A 24,321-nucleotide genomic window follows, 5' to 3' on the forward strand; every position below is an offset into this window, starting at 1 on the left:
CATACCCAAAAGATACATTCGATTGCGATTCCACCGGTTGGATGATACACTGCAACTGAGTGGCGGGTGGCAGTTCCGGGTTCAAGTCGCGCACGAAGAAGCACTTCTTGCAAAAAGCTAATGCTGCGACGACGACGACGACGGCGACGACAGTGCTGGTGGTGGTGGTGGTGGTGGTGGTGGTGGTACCGAACCGAAAGGAGACGTGACAATCAAAGATTGATGGCACACAGGACGATGCCGAAACCTTTCGCCGAGACCTAACCGGATCCGTGTTCTACCGGATCGGGCCAATAGAAGCAGCAGCAGCAGCAGCGCCGGCACGTGCGGAAATGCCAAACGTCGTACGGCACGTACTCGACCGATACCGGGTCTGTGTGTCCATTACAACCCATTTCGGCTCAGTTCGAGCACGGTGCGGCACAGAACGATGGACGATGACTTTGAGTAGCGGGCGAAAGCGCCAAAACATCGACATCTGCTGCGGATCCACAGGATCTTGAAGATCATTTGGTGCGGTACCGGTTACTGCCTTGTCTACTGGCTGGCTGGTTGCTCTCTTCGCTATCTGGAGTATCTTGTAAGCCATAGGATTAGGTACCATACTGGGACCTACAACCAATCAGACACTCGTTTCCGTCCTGTCCTGTGCTTCGTGCTCGAAGATGGCTCTCGTCTAGCTAGGAGCCGCCTCTTCGGGGACGGTAAATATTTATTGATCCCTTACTTGGTGTCAGCAGGGGATTCCCTGCTTTTGGGGACTACTACACCTGCACCTTTGCTCCGTTTCTCTCTCTCCCTCTCTTTCTCTACCTCTTTTCCTCTCTGCATTGCTATTGCTAGGTCACCCCCGGTCGCCTGGCATGGGGCGTAAACGAACTCGGAACTGTCATTTGGGAGTTGGGGGAGCAGAAGTGGCAGTCGTTCTGCAATATTCTCAACGCTTCCCTCGCGTCAATCAGTGAGGCAACCGGAAGTGAGCACCGGCTTGTGACGACATTCCGTAACGGATGTCTTGGGCCCGGTGCACACGACAGCATGTCAGTCATGTGGAGAGGGCGAGCCGAAAGGAGCGCGATAAGATACTTCGGCTTCGTACTTGTCCTTTTCTGTTTTGTTTTTGTTTTGTTCGTTGCTGCGCGCAAAAGAGATGTTTTTGTTCCCTCGCGACGCGAAATGGCGAAACGAAACCGTCGATTCATTTTGCAAAAACCCGTTCCACTACAGGGCCGCCCCAGTGTTTGTTTGTTGCCTGCATTTGACGAACAATGAGTCTGCCGTGTCGGGTTGGCTAGCGGGATTCGCCACAGAAAAAAAACTCCAGCGTAGAAACTGCTCCTCCTTTTGCTGCCTGCCGGCCAGTTCGACCGTCCTTTTTTGGAATCCGTTCCGTCGAGCGTATCTATTATGCAGGGCCGAGCAACACCGTTCACTGAACTACGAAAAGCACAGCGCCATGGACACTGTTACCAGCGTCCTGGCGGCCACTATCGCACCTGATGTTGCGCCGTTCCTCGGGCTGCTGCTGCTGCTGCTGCTGGTTGGTTCATAAATATATACGTTCTCTTCGCGTCCCATTCCCTCGTGGTTCGTGGTGCATTCTCACGGCAGGCATAACGACTGTGAAGCGCCGCCATGGGTGGAGCTGGTCTAAAAATAGCCCCGGCCAACGCTCAGAAATAGACACGAAGGAAACTGTCGTCATAATGTGGCGTGTGGTGGAGCTACCGGTGTGCCGGTCACCAGAAACCATCTCAGGGAAACGGCCCTCGGACCGACCAACCACAACTAGCAACATCAGCACCAGGCTCTCTGGAACAACAACCTGGGAACCTGCGCGCTCCCGGCAGTAGATCGGAACGATACGAAAGAGGAAACCCAAGAAAGGGGAAGCTTCTATTGGCCGGGGGAAAAAGTGAAAGTAGAAGCACCAGAATAGACTTTGAGAAGGGTAAGAGGAAGAAAAGGGGGGGGGGGAGGTGGAAGTGAAAGGATTCATAAATTATGTAGCAAACACCCACAAAGCCCTGTCAACGTACGATGTGCTAAGGGCTTTTGAAACAATAGCTTCCGGCTGACAAACACGAACGTTGCTGCACCGGAGCTACCGAGGGTCGTTGCTGCCTGCCGCCAGCAAACGAATGACAAAGATGACTTCCAGAAAACTATGGAAATTCATTACTTTATTTGCATTAAAAAAAAACGGCACAACACACCCACACACACCCGACCACACTTCTACGGTAAATATCCGTGTGAAGCAAGCAGAGAGAGAGAGAGAGCGCTTCTGGAGTCGCTTTTTATTTGTTTTAAAATGGCCACCCGTCGTGATGCCGGGCACAATTGTTCCCGTCCACCCCCTGGAGGCTGGTGTCGTAGCATGGAGCATGCTTTTGAGGTTTTATTTTCCCGTTTTTTTTTTTGCAATAAGGCCAAACATTTAGCGGGTATGTATTGGTCACGACAATGGCATTTACACAACGTTGCGGCGTTGCCTGATGTGGAAAGTTACTGTTGCAAATGAGAAGCCAATTTGCGAGACATCCTTTAGACACGGTGTTCACTTTGCTCCATCATCAGTGCAGGTTTATTTTTGTCGTTAGTAAGAATTACTTACAGATTTTAATGGTGTGGCTGAAGGCCATGGCAAACCAAGGATATCAGATAGTAATCAGTAGTGCGAAAACACTAAATAAGACCTCAGGCAATCGCTGGTTTTATAGGTTATTCATGCAAAAGCATGAATGCAAAGATGTTTCAATAAAAAAATATTTAATAATAGTGATTGATAATATAATAATAGTTAAAGAACACTAATATCATATTGAAATCCCTAAATCTAAAGCTTCCAAAGTTCAAAGCTGGAGTTTCGTGGCCACTTAATTAGAAACGTTCCAAAGGGATCTTTTTCTTGGCACGGAGCCTTTTTAATCGAATTTTATCAGCTAGTCAGAGATCTGCGGCATTTAAATTAATACACAGCCATTCGAAGAAAGCCAAACGCTTCGAAAACACGTTTCGGATGAGTGATCGCATCATCGCGTGAAAGGAGCCAGCACCAATTTATCGCGATGGAAAGTTGTTTATGCGCCCGAACGGAAAGATTCTTTTAAACTCGAGTCAGCGATTACAGAAGTTGAACTCCGGACCTTACAGAAGAAAGAACTAGCGTTGTTTATAATTTTTAAAATCTGTAGAACAATTAGAATTCCTGAAATTAGCGTTAATACCGAAATTTCAGTGGAATACTCTCTGCTTAAAGTAAGGAAACAAGAACTATGCACGATGACAGGTGAAGAAGAAATGATTCTGTTTGTCATAAATGGTTCCAGTTCTAGACTACTTTGATCATTCGTCGGATACCATGAATAAGTATCCATATTTACAAGATACATAAGATACTCCTAACATACACCTCACTGTTCAAATAGCCTCATAGGAAAAAGTCTGGCTACGGCAAATCTCGCAAACGAAGGAGCCACGCATTATCACGCACAGGTTTCATATTTGAAGGAACATTTTCAATTTATTGCAATACAATTTCAGCCCGCTTGTTGGTGTGCATCTAAAAGTAACATAGATAAAGTTACTCAACACTTAAATAGGACCTGTCTAGATATTGGTACGTTGAAACTTACATTATAATTTAACAAAGAAGTAGTTCGAATCTAGTAACTAATAGCTAGCTTCAATAACGGGATCTGCAAATATTATCCGGCTTGATTGCTTTAAACTCATGTTCTCACTCTGTAAACTCTATGAGCCTACTCGAACGATCGATAACACACCGCTACAAAGCCCAAAGCAACACAATACACGTCGCAGGAGATGCCCCTTCAGTAAGCCATCAGTAGCATTTCCCCGGAAAAACCTCTTCACGAGCATGCCAATGCACGAGCACCCCAATTGACCAATACCCCACTGCACGAGCCCGGCTGCACTAGCTCCGGTAGCCGAAGCGCCCTGTCACCCGCAAAAGGACACGACAAACTTTCATTATTTTCTTATCGTCACGCAATGCGGAAATGATCTCCCCGGATACTTAGTATGAAACATGTTTACACGTTTCATCAGCTGTCTGCCGGGGGGCCTTGATGGGGTATCCCTCCTCCTGCCACGCTGGCACCCCGGCCCCTCTAACCCCACCAGCGTTAAACTTCACCGTCAGTAGGCTGCAGCTTCCTTTTTTTACCAACCACCAGAGCTTCTGGCCAGCGGATGAATCCAGGGCTCACCGGGAAAGCGAGCAATGCTGCGGGCTCAGATAATCCTCTCAATTTCAGTTCACCACGTAAGACACATTTTGCCGCAGACCTGCTGTCTCTCTCTCTCTCTCTCTCTCTCTCTCTCTCTCTCTCTCTCTCTCTCTCTCTCTCTCTTTCTTTTTCTCTCGTTCTGTCGACCACAATAGGTGATTGGGCCCTCGTCGTATGATTTAGAGGTTTGCCTGTGGTCCCGCGTTCGTGCTGATCCCTGGAGTTTGTGGTTCCCAGAGACCTAAGGTCTGGGCGCCCTGCTGGGGTCCTGCTGGGGTCCTGCTGGGTCCTCCTGCTGCGGTCCTAGTGGTCGATGTCACTTTCGGTTTTTGTATTTTTCGTTCACTCTACCACGCGTACGCCCTGTGTCCGTCTATCCGGTGGTAGACCCCAAACCGAACCAATACATGCACGCAACGCACGTTAGCATGGCAGCTGCCAACTCACCCTGTCATCGGGGTTATAATTTTATGTTTTTCTACCTCTACTCCACTACTCACTGCAACCCTTTTCCTGCTCCCTCCCTATTTTCCCTTCGTAACACGTGACCGGAAGTGGTTGTCCCGAAAGGACCTACCCAGAGTACGGCGGCTATGCTAAACAACGAGCAGCGTGCTAGCGCGTGTAGTTCAATTACAAACTACATACATCGCACCCTCCTTTCTCCGAAAGGCACAGCTGGATGTAATGCTGCCACCCACCGAAAGCATGGGCTGGTGCAGAGGCTGCAAATGTGTTGCTCCGCTGGAAACTTTTCCCTGGAAACACTGCTCCGCCCGCTACGTTTATGTTTTGCCCGTACACAGTCGCCCTCCTCAACTATTCCTGGAAATAACTTTAAAACCTACTCCATACACAGCCCTGGCCCTGTATGTCCTTTGCCCTCAAATGAAACTTCAACGGTTGCGACGTGACACACACCGACACCGACATGTTCTTCTTGCACACACTTGCAGGTATAGGTGTCCTAGGTAAGCTAATAAGAATTTATGCGCTTTCGTGCGCCAAGAAGTGTGAAAGTTAAAACAAACGCAAAACCATACACCCCCGGCCAGTGCGGGCGTCTACTGCTACAGCTTTCCGGTGCACGACCTTTACGAAACTCCATAACTCCCGCCCCTGGCTGGCTGGCTGGCTGGCTGGGTGGCCGACTGGCTGGCGTAATTGAGCTCTGGAATATGTTGGCACAGAAGGTGTCCCTGCCCACACACATTTTGGCAGCCCACACACGCACAGAGCGCAGCCACCGATCTCATGGTCTATCGACCGACAAATCGGGCGTCACACGAGGTGAAACGATGAGAAGCGGAACAGAAGCGGCTTCGGTAGCGGCAACTGATAAAAGCTATCGCTGTCGGCAAACTATCATTAATCATTGATGCGGCGAACGAACGCCGTGGTTGTAATGAGGAAGATTAAAATGGCATTAATCAGCGATAGGCGTGTTGCTGCTGCTGCTCTCGTACAGCGCCGGTTCGTTTTTCGAGCGTGAATCAAAATGGCGTCTATTTTGGGTGTGCGGAAGCAATTGCAGGTGACGAGGGATAACCGCCACCGTTCTCACTCAATCGCTTGGAGTGACCTGACGTTAAGTGGTCGATTAAAATAATGTCGCATGCCGGAACTAGTCATTTATGGGCTGGGAAATGTTGGGCCAGGTACAACATTAAATGCCCGTTACATTTACAACTAGTGCCTTGCCTTGAGTCAATGTTGTGGATTTTGTAAATCGAATATCAAAAATTGAAACTGCAAATGTGTTCCAGAACAATCTCTAGACAAGTCTCGTCGACTGTCTGTCCATACGCGTCATAGACATAGGGCCCTATTGCGAGTGTCTTGTCTTGCAAACGAGACTGCCTTACTACTGCTGAAAAAACTTAGCAGTCTTGTTTAGCTTTTATGAATGAACTTGTGATTTTTTACAGCCTGATTTCAAAACAAATACTAATACTACCAAATTAATCACCAACACCACTAAAAACCAACATCCTTCGGTCCAATGGCAACGCGACTTTCAGTCTCGTTTTCAAGACTCAGAGTCTGGTAGGTTTTGGCACCAGACTCTGAGTCTTGAAAACGAGACTGAAAATGGTATATTTTTTTGGCTTGGTCGTAGTTGCCATTGGAGCGAAAGATGTTGGTTTTTAATTGTGTTGGTGATTAATTTGGTAGTATTAGTATTTGTTTTGAAATCAGGCTGTAAAAAATCACAAGTTCATTCATAAAAGCTAAACAAGACTGCTAAGTTTTTTCAGCAGTAGTAAGGCAGTCTCGTTTGCAAGACAAGACACTCGCAATAGGGCCCATAGACTCCAATTTCATAGTTACCGTTCGGCATGGAATATGCCATTTCGTATTTTGGGTTTTTTTAGGAAGGAAAAACAATTTACAGTGAAGTATTGAAACACCTTTCACTCTGAAGAAAAAGGTCCCACACACAAAAGAAAGGTTATGGATGGATCGATACTAACCAAACTGTGCATATGAAATGGAAATTCCCTTCCAAGAAGCTCAGCATTTAAAACCACCTCCTTTTCGAGAGCAGAGTTGGTAGTTCCAGCTATTTTCCACATCAAATATCGCAAGTAAATTGAAATCCGCTATGAAAAACTGACCGAAGAGCCGAAGAAGTTTATGAAAGAGATTGTGAAATAGTGTTTGTAAATTTGACTGAATTGATGAAAAGTGTAGGTCAAAGTGTGGGTAGTGTGTGCACTGGGGTGCTTGCAATGGAACTATTTGTGCCCGCAACATGTTTCACCCTATCGCTGAAGAGCTTTTGCTTAGCACTAGATTGAGTGTGGCTTTACAAAATGGATGCCATGACATCGCAACTCGACATGACAATTCAATATAGAAAGGCCTTGGATGGAGTCGAAACAAATTTACAACCTGTCTCTAGAAACGCATTTAGTAGTTATGTCCGGGTAATTTTGTTTTTATGTAATAACAAATGCCAATTCGAATTCGAATCCAGGGTATGTCCTCTTTCTTCTATCATGATAAGCAGCATCTTAACGGTTCTCAACAGATACTGTTGCTGAAGAAACCGCAACATGTTTGAAGGGTCCTTTTCTAAAGCTTTGTTTGAAGTTTGTTGTTTTATAACTTATGCTACTATCAAACACAGCTATGATTACAACATCGACATGCTTGCTAGAAATGCAGCAACACGAGCAACAAAGGCGATCTGCTCGCAGGTGCGACGCTCCAATGGAATGCCGATTTCAATTAACGTGAGAAAAGAGAATAATTACTCAAGTGTCCACTTGGGGGACATGACCTAGATGCTAAACATGCCGCGCGACGGCATTGGCCACAACAGCTTTCTCACCCTCTCCATCTCTCGTAATCAAAGGAGTGAAAACTCGGAATCTCGGGACCATGCCACCCGGAAGACCCCACCACAAACGGCCATTGCCATTGTCCTATCGGTGACAGGGCTCGGGCTCGGGTGCCGAGGCCGAGTGCAACTCCCAGCAGCACAAGCATCATTTCCTGTCCTGCATTCAGCCAACCATCGCCGCTTGAGAAGCGTCATCCTTCTCATCCCGGTTGGCGCAGGCAGGGCGTTAGATGGCGTTCTTCACCACCACTGACCGTCCCCCCACCCCCTCTTCCCCTGCCACCTGCGCTTTCGTTGATAAAAAGCGTTTTTCTATTTGCGGTACACAATCGGACCCATTAATGGCGTCCACCGCGCGCTCCCCTCCGGTCTCTTACAGTGCATCCTTGATTGGCCTCCATCAGATTGCTGCCGCCGGCAGGACATGGGGTGCAAAGGACATGACCCTCTGGCCCTGTAACTCCCTGCTGCTACCAGCGCATGCACACCTGCCCGTTGGCCATCATATCCGGGTGTTTCTGCTCCCGTGCAGATTTCCCAGATTTAGTGTGGCCCTTTTTGTGGCATTTCGGGGGAATTCTCGAGCCCACGGCGCCCATCCGATGGTGGCCATGGTGTGCTACTAACACGGATCGCTTTGCCGAGATTCAAGCGCTGTCCGGACGTGAATTGGAAGTAGATCATGGCCAGAGCTGGCTAGAACGCCAGCTCATCCCCCCCCCCCCCCCCCCTCATCAATCCCTCATTTGGCAGACTGCCAACTGCGGTTCTCACGGTCGTTGGCGGAGACGCATTTTAGAGACGTCCTCTTTTGGGTGAAGGTGTGAAACTTTGGATGGGCGGAGGGAGGGCTTTTTCAGAACTCCAAGAGAACACAGTTTTGCTGCCACCTTGTTTTTTGAAAGCAATTCAAGATTGATTTACATAAAGTTTGTGGTAAATTGAATTGACAAACTCTCGCGTTCGCCTCTCTTTTCTCTCTTTCTCCTCCCAGCAGGCACACCCAATTTCTAATTGCATTATCACACAGGCACACACACACACACAAACACACACAAGTGTGGCATGATGACGCGCTGCTGTTCGCGACAACGACGACGACGACGACGACGACGCTTATGTTAGCGCATCAACGACAGCAGCGGTCCGATGATATTTCCCAACCCATTCTCTCACTTTCATCTGCTCAAAGTCAACGGAGATGCCGGTGGGTGACAAGATAAATGTCACATCGTAAAACAACTCCAGCGCCAGCCAGCCAGCCAGCCAGCAACGCCAGAAATGGTCAGACCACCCGTCCTCCCTCCCTCCCATGGTGAAAAGCATAAGTCAGCAAGCCACAGTCAGCATGCGAAGCGCTTGGCGTGGCAAAGTTGAGAAAAGTACCCGGTACCCTTGCTCAAACACACACACACACACACACACGCTTCTACACTCCACAACGGGGGTAGGTTTTGGAACTTTTCCTCGCGAACCAACCATCTTTTGCGCTCGTCATCAAAGCGGGTTAAACTTTGCCTTGCCACAATGACGACGAATTCCGTTCGCGTTCGCGAGCGAATTTATTAGTTAGGGGTGTTTCGCTTCTAGATATCGCACCCGCATGTAAGACAAAGTGCGAGAGAGAGAGAGAGAAAGACGCGGGATTTAACAAGTCGCGAGGGACCAATTTTGCAAAAAAAAAAATCCACAAAAATGCCGAAGCCGAAAACTCCGGTTGGTACAAGATGTGCGCAATGACGATGCTGGCGTCGTAGGGCGCCCTCGTCTGCACGTGGTGCGGCCGCGTAGATCGGATTCAATTAGTAGCAGCAGCAGCAGTAGGCACCAGGCCCAAGCTAGCAAATGGGGCCGCGACTGTTGGCCAATACCATCGGTGCCGCCGTTGTTCATCTGGCGTCTATCGATCGCTGCGGTGGAATCGAGAATCGACTCTTCGCTAAATTAAACAGCCAAATAAATTATTGAAACTTCACTTAAGTTCGCTCGCACACACACACACACACAAACAGACGCACACGCGCCAAGAGTTATGCTTGTTCCTCACTTCCCACGCCCGCGCGCACCATTCGAAACTGATTTGTCGTATCCTTCCGTCTCTCTTGCCTGCCAGACCCAACTAGCCAGATGATGCGGCTCCTGCACGTGCTGTGAGCCAAAAACAAATAAGATTACAAAAAAAAATAAGAGAAATTATCCTCTCAGCTGGAAGCTGGAATTTTGCACCCTTGGCCGTTCATTATTTGTGAAGGCGCGCTTCCCGACACCACCCGCAGCGACAGCGAGAGACAGAGAGAGAGAGAGAGAGAGCCCCGCAGGTTTGTGCTTCGCTTTTGGTCGCTTTTCCGGCTTCTTTGCAAGCGCATCAAAGCTCTCAAAGCTGAGAAGAAGCGAAGGGCACGGAAGAGAGAAGCAAGGCAAGCCGCTCGCAGCCCGCAGCCCGCAGCCCGCAGCCCAGGCTGACTCAAATGAAATTAAATGTCCATTTGTCGCTGCCGGTGGCTGGACGCAGCTAATGGAGGCGAACAGCGGACACAGCCAGCGACAGTGACAGCGAGATTCCTTTCCGTGGTCCATTCCTGGCATTCCTGGATTGATGAATTGGCTGGCTACCGCTATTTGTTCGTCCGTTTCTTCGCGGCGGTGCATTCTCTATTTTAGTGCTCTGGTTCTTGCTTTGCCGGGCTATTCAAGACATGCTGAAAGGTCGGCAGTCATGATTGCGCTCTTTGTAGCAGGAGTGCAAGGTAAAATGATGGGTGTAAATGATGCTAATTGTGCTGTTTGTTTGACGAACTGCTTTCAACTTGAGTGCTGTATTCTATGCATTTCCATTCGGCGATTGACAGTAGACCCTTCCGACAGGTCTCAACTTCTTGGACAACCTTAACTGTCTAGATCTGCCTGAAAGTAAACACTTAGGATGGTTTGGGATATTGTAGTCTAAATTTTTTTGCCTTCTCGTTGATCGTAAGCATACGAATGCATGAATTCCTTGATAGGTTCGAGGGCACAAAGCAGATAAGAGAGCAGAGCACAGGTGTCATGCAAGGGAAGTGCAATGCCCCAAGCCCCCTAAAATCCCAAGTTCAAGGACAGACGCGGACGCCAAGAATGCGAAGTTCGCAGAACCGAGACTCCGGTTTTGTCGACCTCCAGCAATTGATCGAAAGGCGTAGCCCCGAAAGAAAAAACCGCAGCATAACGCAGCTGGTGCACAGCAGGGAAGCGATGGGATTAAAAAATGCAAATCGATTGCTGACCCTCGACTCGTCGACTGTAACCACGGGGTCTCCACGAATTGAGTCTCACGGTACGGTACGGGCCGATGCACGAGAGGTACGACAAGATAACTTCGCGCGCCGGGATCAAACTGCAACTGGGCGCGCGTGTGTGTGTGTGTGTGTGTGTGTGGCGTGTGCACTTCGTCAAACGACCTACCACAGCCGTTCTGGGAATGTACCACGTGCTCGAACCGTCCCGTCCGTACGTCTGTCCGAATTGACTCAATTGAACTATTTCGACGTGATTGGCGTAATTCAATTACCCGTTTGCTTCAGAGTGACAACGCCTACGACGACGACGACGTCGACGTCGACGACGATGTGCATCGTGTCGTTGCATCGCACAAGGCGGAACCGGAACCGAGCCCCTCGTATGGGAAAAATCGGCATTCCCCCCGCGTGACTGATTTGCTCAACCTGATTGCAAGTGACGCCGAGGACGACAGCCGAGTGTCACCGAGTTCGCACGCCACGCCACGACACCACCTTTTGATTGGCATCCAATTCTGCGGCAACCTTTTTCTCCCAATTTAGCATATTGGGACCCCCTTTTCCACACCAAACGACCTCAAAAGAATGGTGCTCGTGGGAGAACGCAGACATCCGCATACGGTGCTGTAGTGTGCTTTTGCTCTCACTCTCTTTCTCTGGAGAAGAGGGTTTTGCGATTTTTTTTTCAACCTTCCAATGATGGATTCAATTCCATCCAAGGGTTGACACACCTCCGACAATGCAGTTCCCACGGATGGGATGCGTTGTTCCACCCTCCCCGTGGGACTGCCACATCACATTTGTCAATATGCAATCAATTGATTGTTATCGATCCGATCCGTTCGTCCTCCCAAGGGGCGCGGCCTACGAGGAGACTCCCTGATGGATGTGGCGCTCGTAAATTGTTCAAAACAATTACTTCCACCGCACCGAGGCCGATGATGACATTTGTGGGATTAATTCCATAAAACATGTCCAACATGGTTCCCTTGTGCTGTGGTATGTGTGTGTGCTGGTGGTGGTGCGTGAATTATGATGAAATTCCTCCGCCAAAGAGACCGACGATTTGACACAATGGTGGTGCATCGGCCTTAAAGGCCTTTAATCTCTAATTAATGTGGTCGGGCTTCCAGCAAACAAGATACAACATAATTTTGCACCGCTTGTCAACCCCCCGGCCAAGAGGATGATAAGCGCGAGCGTATGTTTTGCATATTATCCGCATCGGTTTGGTGGGATGCTGCACGGTATATTATCATCTTGTTAATGGCTCCGGATTGGCTCTATTGCGGTGGTGGTCAATCGGGTTGTGCTTCATATTTTTATCCGCCATTATTTTACAACGACAACATGAGGTTCATTGCGTATCATCGGATGTAGACAAACCCCACGAATTGTGACACGATTTGATGCCCGATAATTGAGCTTAATGCGAAATGTCGTCCATAATTCAGAAAGGGAAACGCTTTATGGAAAAAATGGAATATGCATATTCAACAGCATAACCAGCGGACAGGTAAGCAGTGGGTAGGTCAATCTCGTCGGGTCACCATCGGATTTCAAATGTCAATCTAAAGCAGCCCGGGCGAAAGGACTCAAGGCACGTAAGGCTCACGATCCCTTTTAAGTGCTTTCAGGTGGGTAAAGGGACTAGCTAAAGGGACTAGAGGGCATGGGATTCCGAAGCATTAATCATCCCCATTGTATCACCTCACTCACTCGCTTGAGTGGTTGTTGCACGTATTTTATCCTCATAATATTTTCGAGGACAACGACGACACTCGTGCCGGTGCCGTCACTGGCAAAGGCAGCCCTTTTTAGCCCCGGCGCGTAATGCCCGGTATGATCTTCGCGTCATTGATGTGACTCTTCCTTTCCTGCTGGGCTACTGCTGTCAGTGAAACGCCGGGTGAGGGATTTGGGTTCAATCCAATGATGCGCCGTGTTCTCTTGCTTGCTTTCTAGCATCGTGTAATAACGTCCCTCAAACGTCAAATCCCTTCGCATGCCGATGATCCTTAGCTGTTTTTTTTTGTTTTGTTTTCGGTGCCTTTTTGTGTCGATAAAAGGACTCTGCTCCATCGGGCATCTATAAAGTTCACCCCGGAATGTTCGCTGATTTTCCATTTAAAGCAAATCTTTAACGAATGCTCCGTGGCATCGCGTGAAAATAGCTACACAATTCCTCGGGTTTAAAGTGAAGCTTCAAGCAGCAGCAGCAGCAGCAGCAGCCGCATCGGTGCAGGACACGCTTCAAATGCTTCATTTATTCAGAAAAAATCTCGTCATCTTGTTATGCTCCTTGCTGGTCGCAACGATAACATCGGGGCCCCTGTTTGTGTGTGTGTGTGTCTATGTGTGTGATCCCTTACCGAACTAAGTCAGCTGGAAATTGCATGTCGTATGCAAATGCCCAAGGCACTTGGCAAAACATTACACACGCCGGATGCGGTTAAATGAGTAAAGCTCTCCCCTCCCCCCAACGCAGCGAAGCGAAATCAGATGAACAACATTATGGCCTCTTCTGTTTTGCCCTCGGGACTTCCACCCGGTCTCCGGGGGAGTGGCGAAAACTTTTTGGTAAACTTTTCTCCGGACGGACGGACTCGGCATCTCGGACATGCAGCAGCCAGCGTTGCCATTTTTTCCATCGCTATTTGGTTCGATCGATAAGATCGGAATGGGCCAAAAAACCATCTTCGGAAAAGCGCCGCTGCAACACGTTCGCATCAAAGATCAATGTCCAAGTGTCCATCCAGAGAAGCGAAACGCAAAAAGGACGAAACTGCGATGCGATGCTTCTTCAGGCTAGCGAGAGCTCCTCTCTTCGATCAGCAAATATTCGAATGTTGTTCCGATACTTGGTGCTGTTCGCCTTTTTTTTTTGCCAACTTGGCGTATTGTTCGTTAGCTACGGCCACGAGGGTGTGTGTGTTCTCAACTGTTTGACCAGGGAGAAGGACTTCTGCCATCGTACCAATCGCCAAGGATGGAATTAATGTTTTCTGATTTCATCTGCCACACAGAGGTCAACCTCTTCGGCCAATGTGTGTGTGTGTGTGTGTGTGTGTGTGTGTGTCTGTGTATCAGTGTAGGTGGCTAGTCTGGCCAATGTGTTTGTGAGCGATTTTCTGCTTCAGTTTTTCCTCGCAGCTCCTTTTGCCATAGACCAACCAACGCGATGTCAGGCGATCCCCGGTTTCGGGGCTGTTTCTTCTTCGACGTTCGTTTTCCATTCCATTTTCAGCCCCCCCCCCCCCCTCCGGTTGCTGCAGGCCAATCATTGAAATCAGAAGGGAAATTTTAACATTATTTCCAGTAGCCGACCGACCACCATCGGTCGGACGAACGAACACGAATGTCTCGAGAACAAATGGCACCCGGTAATGACACGAGGCGTACACTCAGGGACGTGGAGCCTTAGGAGAGCTCCAGCCATCCAGAGCTCCAGAGGACCGTATTTCATGTTGGGGGCCATACGGCCACTGCTAGGAAACTGTTGGACATCGGCACAGAAAGCGAGAGAGAGAGAGAGAGAGAGAGACGCAAAGACGCAAAATCCGGTGGACGGTGAACATTACCTGCAGCAGGATGGTGGCGGTGCTTCCACGCTGTGCGAACACGCACAACTTTCCTCCTGGTATTCCAACGTGGCGGCCGTTTGGTAGCTCCGGGCGGGAAGACAATCAAGTGAAGGGGAGAAGGCCGGGAACCGGGAAGAAGCGGACGCGCTTTTCCCAGAGGCTTACCCCCGTGGCCACCGATGAGCCTCAGCCTCCTTTCTCTCTCTCTCTCTCTCACACACACACACACGCTTTCTCCTTTGCTTCACTTAACCTCCAGTACTCCAGGGGTCGGGGGCGGTTTGGTGTGGGGGGAGGGGGCGATTATTTGGCAAACAATCACTCCAGTGAAGCAGCCCCTTTTTTCCGGTTGATTTCGCACTTTAGTCGCTCACCGTTCGTGCCGTCTACTTGGGGGTCACTTCGCGACTTTGGCGCTTTCCAGGGAGCTGCTGTGCATCACCGTCACCGTCGCGCTTGGCACTACTATCGGCACCGGCCACCTTCACGCGGCTCGCGCGGGGATTTTATTTATTTATTTATTTATTTTTGCACATCCAAACTTTTACACAAAACACGGCACTTCTCACGCACACGCGGGCGGGCCACTTCCACTGGTTTGTCGGCACCCTTTAGGCAACCATCAGTGTGGTGGTCGGTTTGCCGCGGTACTCACCACGCTTCCATTTCACTCACTGTTGACACACTCCACACCGTTGACCCCGTGGACGCAACCAGAAACATGGCCACCTAGGCGGGTTTCGTTTCAAGTCGTTTGACCTTGTGCACAAACAGGTGACAGAGACCCGTGGCCAGAGTTCCGGGAGAGGCTGACTGAACGGGAATGAAAATTATCCTTCGTTGAGCGTTGCGGTTCAGAATCGAAGGACTTCGGGGCCCGGCGAGCAGGAAAACATACATTTATGCGTGGAAGGCACAGGGTATCACGAGTCACCAGTACCTCCGCGCCGGGGGCAGGGGTCACCCGGTTGGAAATACAAACACGGAGAGCGAGAGAGTGATCATGGCAATGCCTGAACAACGCACGAAAACCCCCGGTGGCAGCAGCATCAGCAGCAGCAGCAGCAGCAACAAAACGAAGAGCAAAAACCGAGAACCGGAAAGTATAAAACCAAAGCTAACGTGGTATCGTGGAAATGGGAAAAGCAGTAGCAAATGCATTGGCCCCCGGGCGGAGCGAGTTGAGGGTGGACGTTCGGTTTGTTTTTGGTACTTTAATTCGTTCGCCTCGGTGAGTGTGAAAATAAACGAACGGATTATTATCATATCGCATTACACCACCATGTTGATGCTTTGCCTTCGTATTGACATAGGCCAACCAGCTCGAAGGTAGAAAGAAGGTAGAACCCGCCGTTGTTGCGAATGTTTCGTTTGCCGTAAGCAAATGGCTTAAAAATAAAAGTATACCGTAGGCAACGGAATGTTGGTAGGCGAATGTTAATGGAGATCAGACACCCCAACAGCCAAATTCGCTTTGCGAACCAAACGCACAAGTGTCACAAAACGGGGAGGGGATTCAGGACAACAAGAAGGGATCTTGTGAATTTAGGATATGTCTGTTATTCCACTGAATTGTCCAGTGAACGCAATCCGCCTCACGACAGTCGTACCGTTTTGTTTCATTTTACTCAGAGGCGAAATGGTAACCCATTTTAATGTGAGAAAACAATGCTCATCATTTGAACCGTCGTTACATCAACACCAACAACAATAATAGTCGATTTGGTTGCCCTCGAGGACACACACACACCGTACGAGGGAAGGATGACCACAAATGTTGGACGGAGCGAAAACTACACATACGAGCCATAAAACGCAGCCAGCATGCAAGGTTTACAAAAACGCCAGAGAGAGAGAGAGAGCATATACGTATCACCACAATCATACAATCATCAAATCTAAAGGACCATCACTTCTTCAAGATAATGATCCTAGTGAGAAGGGTGTACCGCTCTAAATGATTCTCATGGCTTTCGTCGAAGCTATTATGATTATCACTAAAACGCACGCTCGTCTCGTAAACTGTTACTAATGATGACCCTTTGTGGTTTGCAGGTTTAATAATGCGATCGTACGAGTTCGGGGCAGCTAGGGTTTTAAAGCTGGAACCGGAAAACGGACTCTCTTTTAAATAGCCAAACGAATCCGAGCTGCGAATCCTCTTATGTGATGTGCACCAATGGGGAACCAGCGCGTTCGATTGTGTAATGTGTAATGCAATTAGGAAATTCGGCCATCACTGCCTCACCTCGTTACTGGTGAAGCGGATCGCGACGCCAGGGAAAAAAAAAACAAATATCAAGAACTCCGAGCGCTAGCACCTGCACCATACCTGCACCTTACACTGAGTGTCGCCCACGGTACTGCGAGGGTGAAGTCCTTAATTAAGGAAACCGCACAAAAGTCAACTTCCCTGCCAACAGACAGTGTGCAGAAGCAAAGCAGAGCAGAGTGCTGCAGTCCTGCCTGCCGTTCAATGCCTGCCGAACGATTGCACCACCATTGTTGGCACCGTTTCGGCGCAGATAATTGGCAGTCCCGAAGAAGACCAGCCGAAGAATGGCGGATCCCGCGGTCCGGTGCGGAGCCGGGACCAGGACCGCGGGTTCACAGGAAACCTTAAATTTCCGATAAAAGGCTCATGGTGACACTTTTATGGGGTATCTCTGGGCGGCGCATGGCGCATGCCGGGCACGCGACGCAAGTCAAAGCACGGCACAGCGAAGAGTGGGAAAGAGAGAGAGAAAGAGAGCGAGACAGAGAGAGTTGGCCACTGCGCCCGTCTCTTCCGGCTCCGGTGGTAGCTGGCGCCCGAGCTGCTTTACAATAACCATCCATTTTCCTTGAGCCAGGCTGATGGGAAATTCAATTCCCGATTTACGACCAACAAAGCACAATTCTGTAAAAGGTGTTCCCTCTCCCGCTCTTCTTGTTAGCTCTTCCTCCCAATCTTTTTTTTTCTTTTTCTTTTTTACTTCTCAGTTTGCTGCAGTTTGAAAAGCGAGCTTCAAGGCGCGACGCTCATCTTAAACGCTCCCACGACACTTGCCACCCATCGACGCATCGCACACCCTTGAAGAGTAGTGCTGCACGCTGCACGCCAGTGTGTGTCACCCGAGAAGAAAAGACCCCCTTTCCTTTCCGGCATCTTCGGCAGTCGTGCAGTGGTTGCTAGCAGCCACTGCAACTACACCGGTGCACGTTAAGTACACTTCTTATTGCAAGAGTCTTCTGAGGGGCCTTTGGGTCTATTGTCCTGCGAGTAGCTCGCCGCTGCTTTGGTCCTTGGGCCGTATGATCCAGGACGCCCACACGTAGAACAATGACTCTACATTGCAGCTTGCATTTCTTTAAAAGCCTTTCACCATCCTCGCTCGGGGTTCATCTAGATGGAGATGGTTTAATGAGTCTTTCTGACACACCGTACAATACCTTCCTCCGGGACTTGGAGCAATGTAAACATTAAACTTCATTTCATTTTGAATTTTCTCCATCAACACACGCCATGACGCCAGCAACTACACGGCACCGGCTGCTAGCAAACCAAGCTTGCTGGCGTAAACCAATTTCTGAACTTTGAACCGTAAAACGATTCAAGCACTCCCTCAGAAATAGTCCTCGAGGGAAGCCGCTTTCCCAGCCAGCAGGATATGAAGTACTTAGAGCGTCTCTTACTTCTCAAATTGCTCTAAATTGAGTTTAAAGGAGCACCTATCCATTGTTTTTGTTGCCTTTCTTTCGCATGGATCCTTTAGTTAGCTTTTGGTCCTGCATTGTCAGTTAGTACGCTTCCATTAAATACCATTTAATTATCGGAGATAGTAGAATATGGTAGCATCTTTAGTGACAGTTGACAGATAATTGTGCGAACTTCGTGTTAACAGCTATCATATTCCTTCAAACGGAATAACTTGTGAATGCCACACTAGAAAAACATATCACGATAAATCGACACAAGTCACGAACCAAACAGCCTAGCTTCTGGCCGACTAGTGCCCCCAGTGGAGAATCAAACATGATTTACCGATGCACTCCGGGCAATTCTCTGCAATTGCCTAAAAACTATAAGCGCTGCAATGCGATTTCGGGTCAGCAATCGAACGCATCAGCTGCTGCTGCTGCTGCTGCTGCAGCAGCAGTAACTTAAATCCGCTTTATGCGCCACAATAACGCTAAGCTGCTTTCCTCGTTTCACTGGGTACTAGCGGTTATTTCAATGAAACTGTTCCGTTCGACATCGCTCCGGTATCATCTATCTTCTGCGCGTACTCAGAATCGATGACGGTCAGTGTGGGCCTTGCCATGTCTACACGCCTGGTCCTAGCGTGTGCTAGTTTTAACACGATGAAAATTGAAGTTTTATTGACCGAAAGGATTTGAGAAACGATCGCGCAACACACACTCACTAACACACGCTGGCGTGTCATCGTGCTCTCGTCAGAGGATATATCCGCATCCATCTGCACCGACCAGGATGCACAGTGCATTCGGTAGCTTGTCGGGGAGAACCGCGACGGCCGGGAGCAAAAAAGAGAGAACGAGACCACCCAGTGTGCAGCTGTCTCGAAAATGGTTCCTGAGTTTTTTTTTCCCTCTTCTTCTTTTCGCATCCATCTCCATCCATCACCCCTAGTGTTGTCGGTACAGGACCCCAGGACTTTCGTCAGCTGCAGTTTGAGTCTTTTTTTTTTTTTTTGTAGTTGGAATTTGTTTGCTGCTTTCGTCACCGTCAGCACCGAGTGTGGCATGTGTGTCGGTTTTGTTTTATGTTTTACTGGTACCTCCGAATTTCGCAAACCCTTGTTCACCGCTACTGGTGGTAGTGGGGGTTGTTAGGGTACGCAGCAGAAACTGCAAAATTTTAATCCACCCCGGAGGCTAACGGGGATTGTGTGGTGCAACCCCTGAGTGCGCCTTCACGTAGAAAGGCGGAGAGAGAAAGCCCGTTTCGTTGAAGGGAAGGAAACAACAACAGGAGAAAAAGGGGAAAAAACATGAAATGCGAACTGTAATTGTTTGAAAAGGTAGAACGAAACACACTGCGAAAACCAGGCAGGCGCTTGAACACCTGGTAGATGAGAAATTTCGCGAAACGAACGTCCGAAACAAACGTACAAGCCGGAAGAACCTCGAGAATGACAGACGGGAATGCGAAGGCAGTAAGAAGGCTCCATAATACGGTTAATGACGATGATGTGTGGATTGAAAGAACGGTAGCGAGGCGAAACATGAGAAATGAGATACTGGAGTAAATATAAAAAGAGGAGCAAAAAAAATAAACAAAACGAAAGAAGAATGGAGAAAGAAAGATAATTAATACATACCTAGCGCAAAACTAAAAAGTTCAGCAGAAACAAAGCAAAGCGCACTCCGGGGAAAAGCAACCTCCTCAGACACTGGCGGTAAATCTGCACGAAATGAAAATTGCAACAAAAACAGAACGAGTTAAAAAGAAGGGCCATAAAAAAAAGGAAAAAGAAAAGCAACACGAAACTCAGCATCCAATTTGCGATGGTAGAAGTGTGAAAGTCCCAACTGGGAGAGAAAACGAAAAATTCACGCTACTGCTGCTGCTGCTGCTACTGTTATGCTGACTGTGCACGGTCTATGGTTTCATCAAACTAAATCACTCAACGGCGTGGACGTAGCAGGTCAAGCAGACAGCGTTTTGGGGGAGATAGAGGCTTGGCCTGCTGACCGACCCGGTACGGTGGCGGCTAGAACAATAACACACTGGTTCACACTTTGGATAGTCACGCGCGCGCTAGCGCACTCAACTCCAACCCTGTTCACCTGGCCAATCCGTGGGAAAATACCGCCACCCGTTCCCCCGGGGGACCGATTCATCACGAGTATCGCGCACCACTTTAGTTTGCGGATTTTTTGTTTTAAGGTTCGATGGCACCGAAGCTTGCTTAGATCCCTCAGAACTCAGAACACACCGAACTGCATAACAACACGCCACGGGTGTGTATCGTCAGGTAGCGCACATCAGCCGAAATCACAGCAAACCACGGCAGCAGCTCTGCAGCTCTGCCGCTCGCTGGGGCAACCGCACGGCCTGCTAAAGTCCACACTACAACATGCTGCATGCTGCTGAATTTTCTGAGAGCTGGAGGGTTGAGGCTTGGTGGCGATTCCGATGCATACCCGCGATCAAACTGGGCTGGGACCAGGACACCACCGGACTACCATTCTCTGCCAGCATCCGTTTATCATCCGGATCATTTATTTCGCGACGAAGAGAATTTATCATTCCGAGCGGAAAGCCGTCTGCATCGCATTCTGCGGGTTCGCCCTCCGCCCAAGAGTAGTCGTTGGGGTGAGGTTCCTCTAGGTTCTAGATTGCTTTTCCTTTTCTCGCTCGTGTTGGCTCTTAACGTCCGGAAACGGTAGCATGCTGCATAGCGACTACGGTGGTGAGTGTATTATTCTATCGACGCTTTTAGATTTATAGCGAGCTTCAAACTATATCCCAATTCATCTACTAGACTACTTCTTGGAGCATCTGGTGCGAAGTTAGGGGTCGTGTGATAATAATTCACGCAATGATTGATGCAGTATTGTCAAGGAAGTCGATACTCTATTCCACACAGCTCTTAAAAACCATCCAAGAACCAATTCAGGGATCCAAAAGATCGAGAACACTCATCTTTAAGGTCGGATTGGATAAGTTATAAGAAGAGCTATAGAATGGAATCACAATCGGTGGCATAAAAATTAACCTAGAACAGATTGCATTTTAACGAGAAGAATCCGCGGAGGCACGCCCGTGATAGTACGGACCGAACGGCGACCGAAAAAAATCTCTCCACCCAATCCCCTCAACCAGCGCGCCCTTTTTATGGGCCATTCAAATCGATTAGCGAGATTTAAATCGCTTGAAGAGCTTAACGGTGGCCAATTATGTCAAGCACGCGGCGTGGCATAGCACCAGCCATGTACGTACGGCCTGGCCGAAGCGAAACACCGTAGGACACACATCACGAATGGTCCCGGCCGTCGAGAGGGGGGGCACACGATCCGCGATGAATCTCGATGTGAGATTAACTGTAAGCAGGAGAGGGGGACCGTTTTCCGCGACCGCTTTTCATTGCATTTTCTCCTTCTTCCTTCATTCCGTGACACTTTTCCTTGGGTGTCGCCGTATCGAGGCGAGGCACTTCAACCCACACTTCATTGTCGACGACGAATCGTCGTATCGTGCCATTCTTGGCTTTCGTTTTACATCCTTCCTTCTTAGTTGGATACTGCATGAGGCGGTGGCAAATCCAACGTCAATCGACGTGTATCAACGTATCGGTGTAGCGTGCCGTGTCGCCTGTTTGCGATTAGAGGCCCAACCTGGCCAACCCCTGGCCCCGCCCCGCCTTGCGCCCCGTAGCACCGTAGTTGGCCAGTTTGATGGGACACTCTCTAGCGATGAGCGACCTTTCGGTTGGAGAAACTCAATTAAAGTCAATTAATCGACGACAATTGTGTGACCGTGAGCCAGCCACACAGACACACACACACGCGAACAGTACGAAAGGTTGTTTCGCGATGCCGCTACGGAAGAGGCCAGAATTCGTCGTCGTATCGATTGGGCCGGGCGGATGGATAGCGGGTTGCACAAGTGGAATGCAGGCCGCCTGCAGCCGCGGCGGTCACTTCTATAGGTGTACAATGTATGGCCCCCCCGTTCGGGCGCGCGCGCGCGCGCATGAATCGAAGAATCCGGCAGCATCAGAAGGTAGGGTTTGCGGTGCCGGCAATCACTTGATTAATGCACCATGCCGTTCTGCGCCTTGTACCGGGGAGACCGGGTGGAGCTGGCGCTTTTCGAGCGGCGATTGATGAAAGAGAGACACCCGTTATTGACCGAGCCGAACATCGGGGGCTCGCAACAACATTGTTACAGCATGAGTTTCGCGCATATACTCGCGTCCAGTCGGTCCAGAGTATCATGCGGCCGGCCATCACCGAAGTCTGTCCGAAGATGAGATTTAATTCAATTTGGACGCGGTTATTGTTATTGAATCGAAAGGTCTCCCTCGAGCCGAGTGGTGGTCGCCACATCCACGGTGGTCCGGTGATCCAGATCTCGAGCCGAGGGAACACCACGTCGTGTTCTTTGGGGTTGTCCGCAGCGGTGAAGAGCTTCTAGTAGTAGCAGCAGCAGCAGCAGCAGTAGTAGCAGTAGCACTAGTAGCAGGCCGCGAGAGCTTCCATAGCAGGCTGCTGGCCAGGATTGTGTCAGGGCGTATGCCATGCCTTCGACCACGGCTCGACGCGACCTTCTCCAACTGCCCAAGTTCCCCACGACGCCAGTCGGCGTTTTTCACGGCGGCGACGTGGAAAATCGAATCACCTGATTCACCGTCTTTCCCAACCAGCGCTCACGACCACACGTCCGACATTCACCACACCGCCATCCGCCCCATCGTCCCATCGTCGTGTGGACGTCGGGGAAAATGCGTGGATCTGCAATCGCGCTCCAGAGCCTACTCCTACATACAAACACACATACACACACACACACACACACAAACACATGCTCTCTTTCTCACTTTCTCCCTCTATTCCTCGTTCTCTCTCTTTCTCTCTCTCTCACTCTCTCTTGGTTTCAGGTGTGAGCCTGCTGGGCTCTTGCACCGCACAACGCAACGCAACGTACGATTATTACCACACAGCCGGGTCGAATCATCGAAGCCCCTTCAGGCCAGGCCGGTGGTGGTGCACATCGCGACGACGAAGCACTCTCTTGACGCAAGAAGAAGCATCTCTTGTAGCACTGTCAGCAGCAGCAGCAGCACCGGAAGAAGCATGCTTCTGCCACCATCTGACCACACCACACACACACACACCCTACACACACCTCTCTGAAGCACACCGTTGATCGATCGATTTGCAGGCGGATCGCCGGAAATGCAGATTAATCGGGAAATAACCCAGCAGAGCAGCACCACCAGTACCCAGCACCAAGCGCAACCCTCGGGGTCTACACACACAGTCACCTGCTGCAGCAGCACCACCAGAGCGGTTCTAGCTCCGTTCGGTAGGAAGGCTGAGCAGATTCTGGCCGCCGCCGTCACCGATTCTACTGCCGGATGGTGTGCCGGTGTATGGTTTCCGGCACGGCGGGTTATTCCAACTCTCTCTCTCTCTTTCTCTCTCCTTCCCACTCTCGGGTACGGCGGTTCTCTCATTTCTCTGCGCTCGTACACGCAACCATCACCATCATCAAGCATCGTGGAAGCGCCACCAACGATAGGGCTCTCGCCAAATCATCGTCATCGGTGGCCAGAGCTTTCCGGCGGTGGACCTTTCTCCTCCGGCCCGGCACACCAGGCACCGGTAGGCTGGTTGGATTGTTAAATAAAATAAAACCGATAATTGCACTAGCTGCTGGGTAATACACTTGGATGAGTGTAATTGCTGTGGATGGATAAAACCATTTACCTGTCCGAATCGAGATGATTCTACGAGCAATCAAGCGGTCGATATCGGAGTGATCTAATCTAGATACACGATTGAAGCTGAATCTGAAGCATGGGCGTGCCTTTACGTCTTATCATACCAGCGGTATAGCAACGTGTCATTCAAACCCCGAGCAGTGGAAGCCTACTGGAACTGCTGCAATCTAGCAATCCTCTTTGCCCTCTTTCAACTCGCACTGCGACCTGGAAGTGCGGCTGAGATTTGGCAGCGGAGAACACGCTCTCGGGCCGAAAACAAACACAAAAAAAAAACAAAATTCGACCCCGAACTGGACCGGAGATGGGCTCGTCCAGCTGCAAAAGTAACCCAAGTCGCACCTCCGTACCACCGCCGTTCGTTTCGTGATCCACGATTCGCGAATCTGCTCGCCGGTCATA

The 24,321-nt window shown here is 49.6% G+C and overlaps 1 protein-coding gene across 3 annotated transcripts in view; it reads right to left on the reverse strand.

The window, feature by feature from the left end:
- LOC125960209 (protein rolling stone) overlaps positions 1-23,497 on the reverse strand; it is a 44,257-nt gene extending 20,760 nt beyond the window's left edge. Inside the window, exons 1-2 of one of the 3 annotated variants that reach the window (XM_049693461.1) lie at positions 23,322-23,497; positions 14,462-15,277 (exon numbers count right to left, since the gene is read on the reverse strand). The gene's annotated coding sequence lies outside the window, so the exon portion shown is untranslated. Of the gene's footprint in view, positions 1-14,461; positions 15,278-19,788; positions 19,873-23,120; positions 23,146-23,321 lie in introns of those variants that run through there. The other 2 variants (XM_049693460.1, XM_049693462.1) reach the window with 2 other exon arrangements.
- Positions 23,498-24,321: the final 824 nt, after the last annotated feature.

Source organism: Anopheles darlingi, chromosome 2, assembly GCF_943734745.1.
Source record: "Anopheles darlingi chromosome 2, idAnoDarlMG_H_01, whole genome shotgun sequence".
NCBI classification, from domain to species: domain Eukaryota; kingdom Metazoa; phylum Arthropoda; class Insecta; order Diptera; family Culicidae; genus Anopheles; species Anopheles darlingi.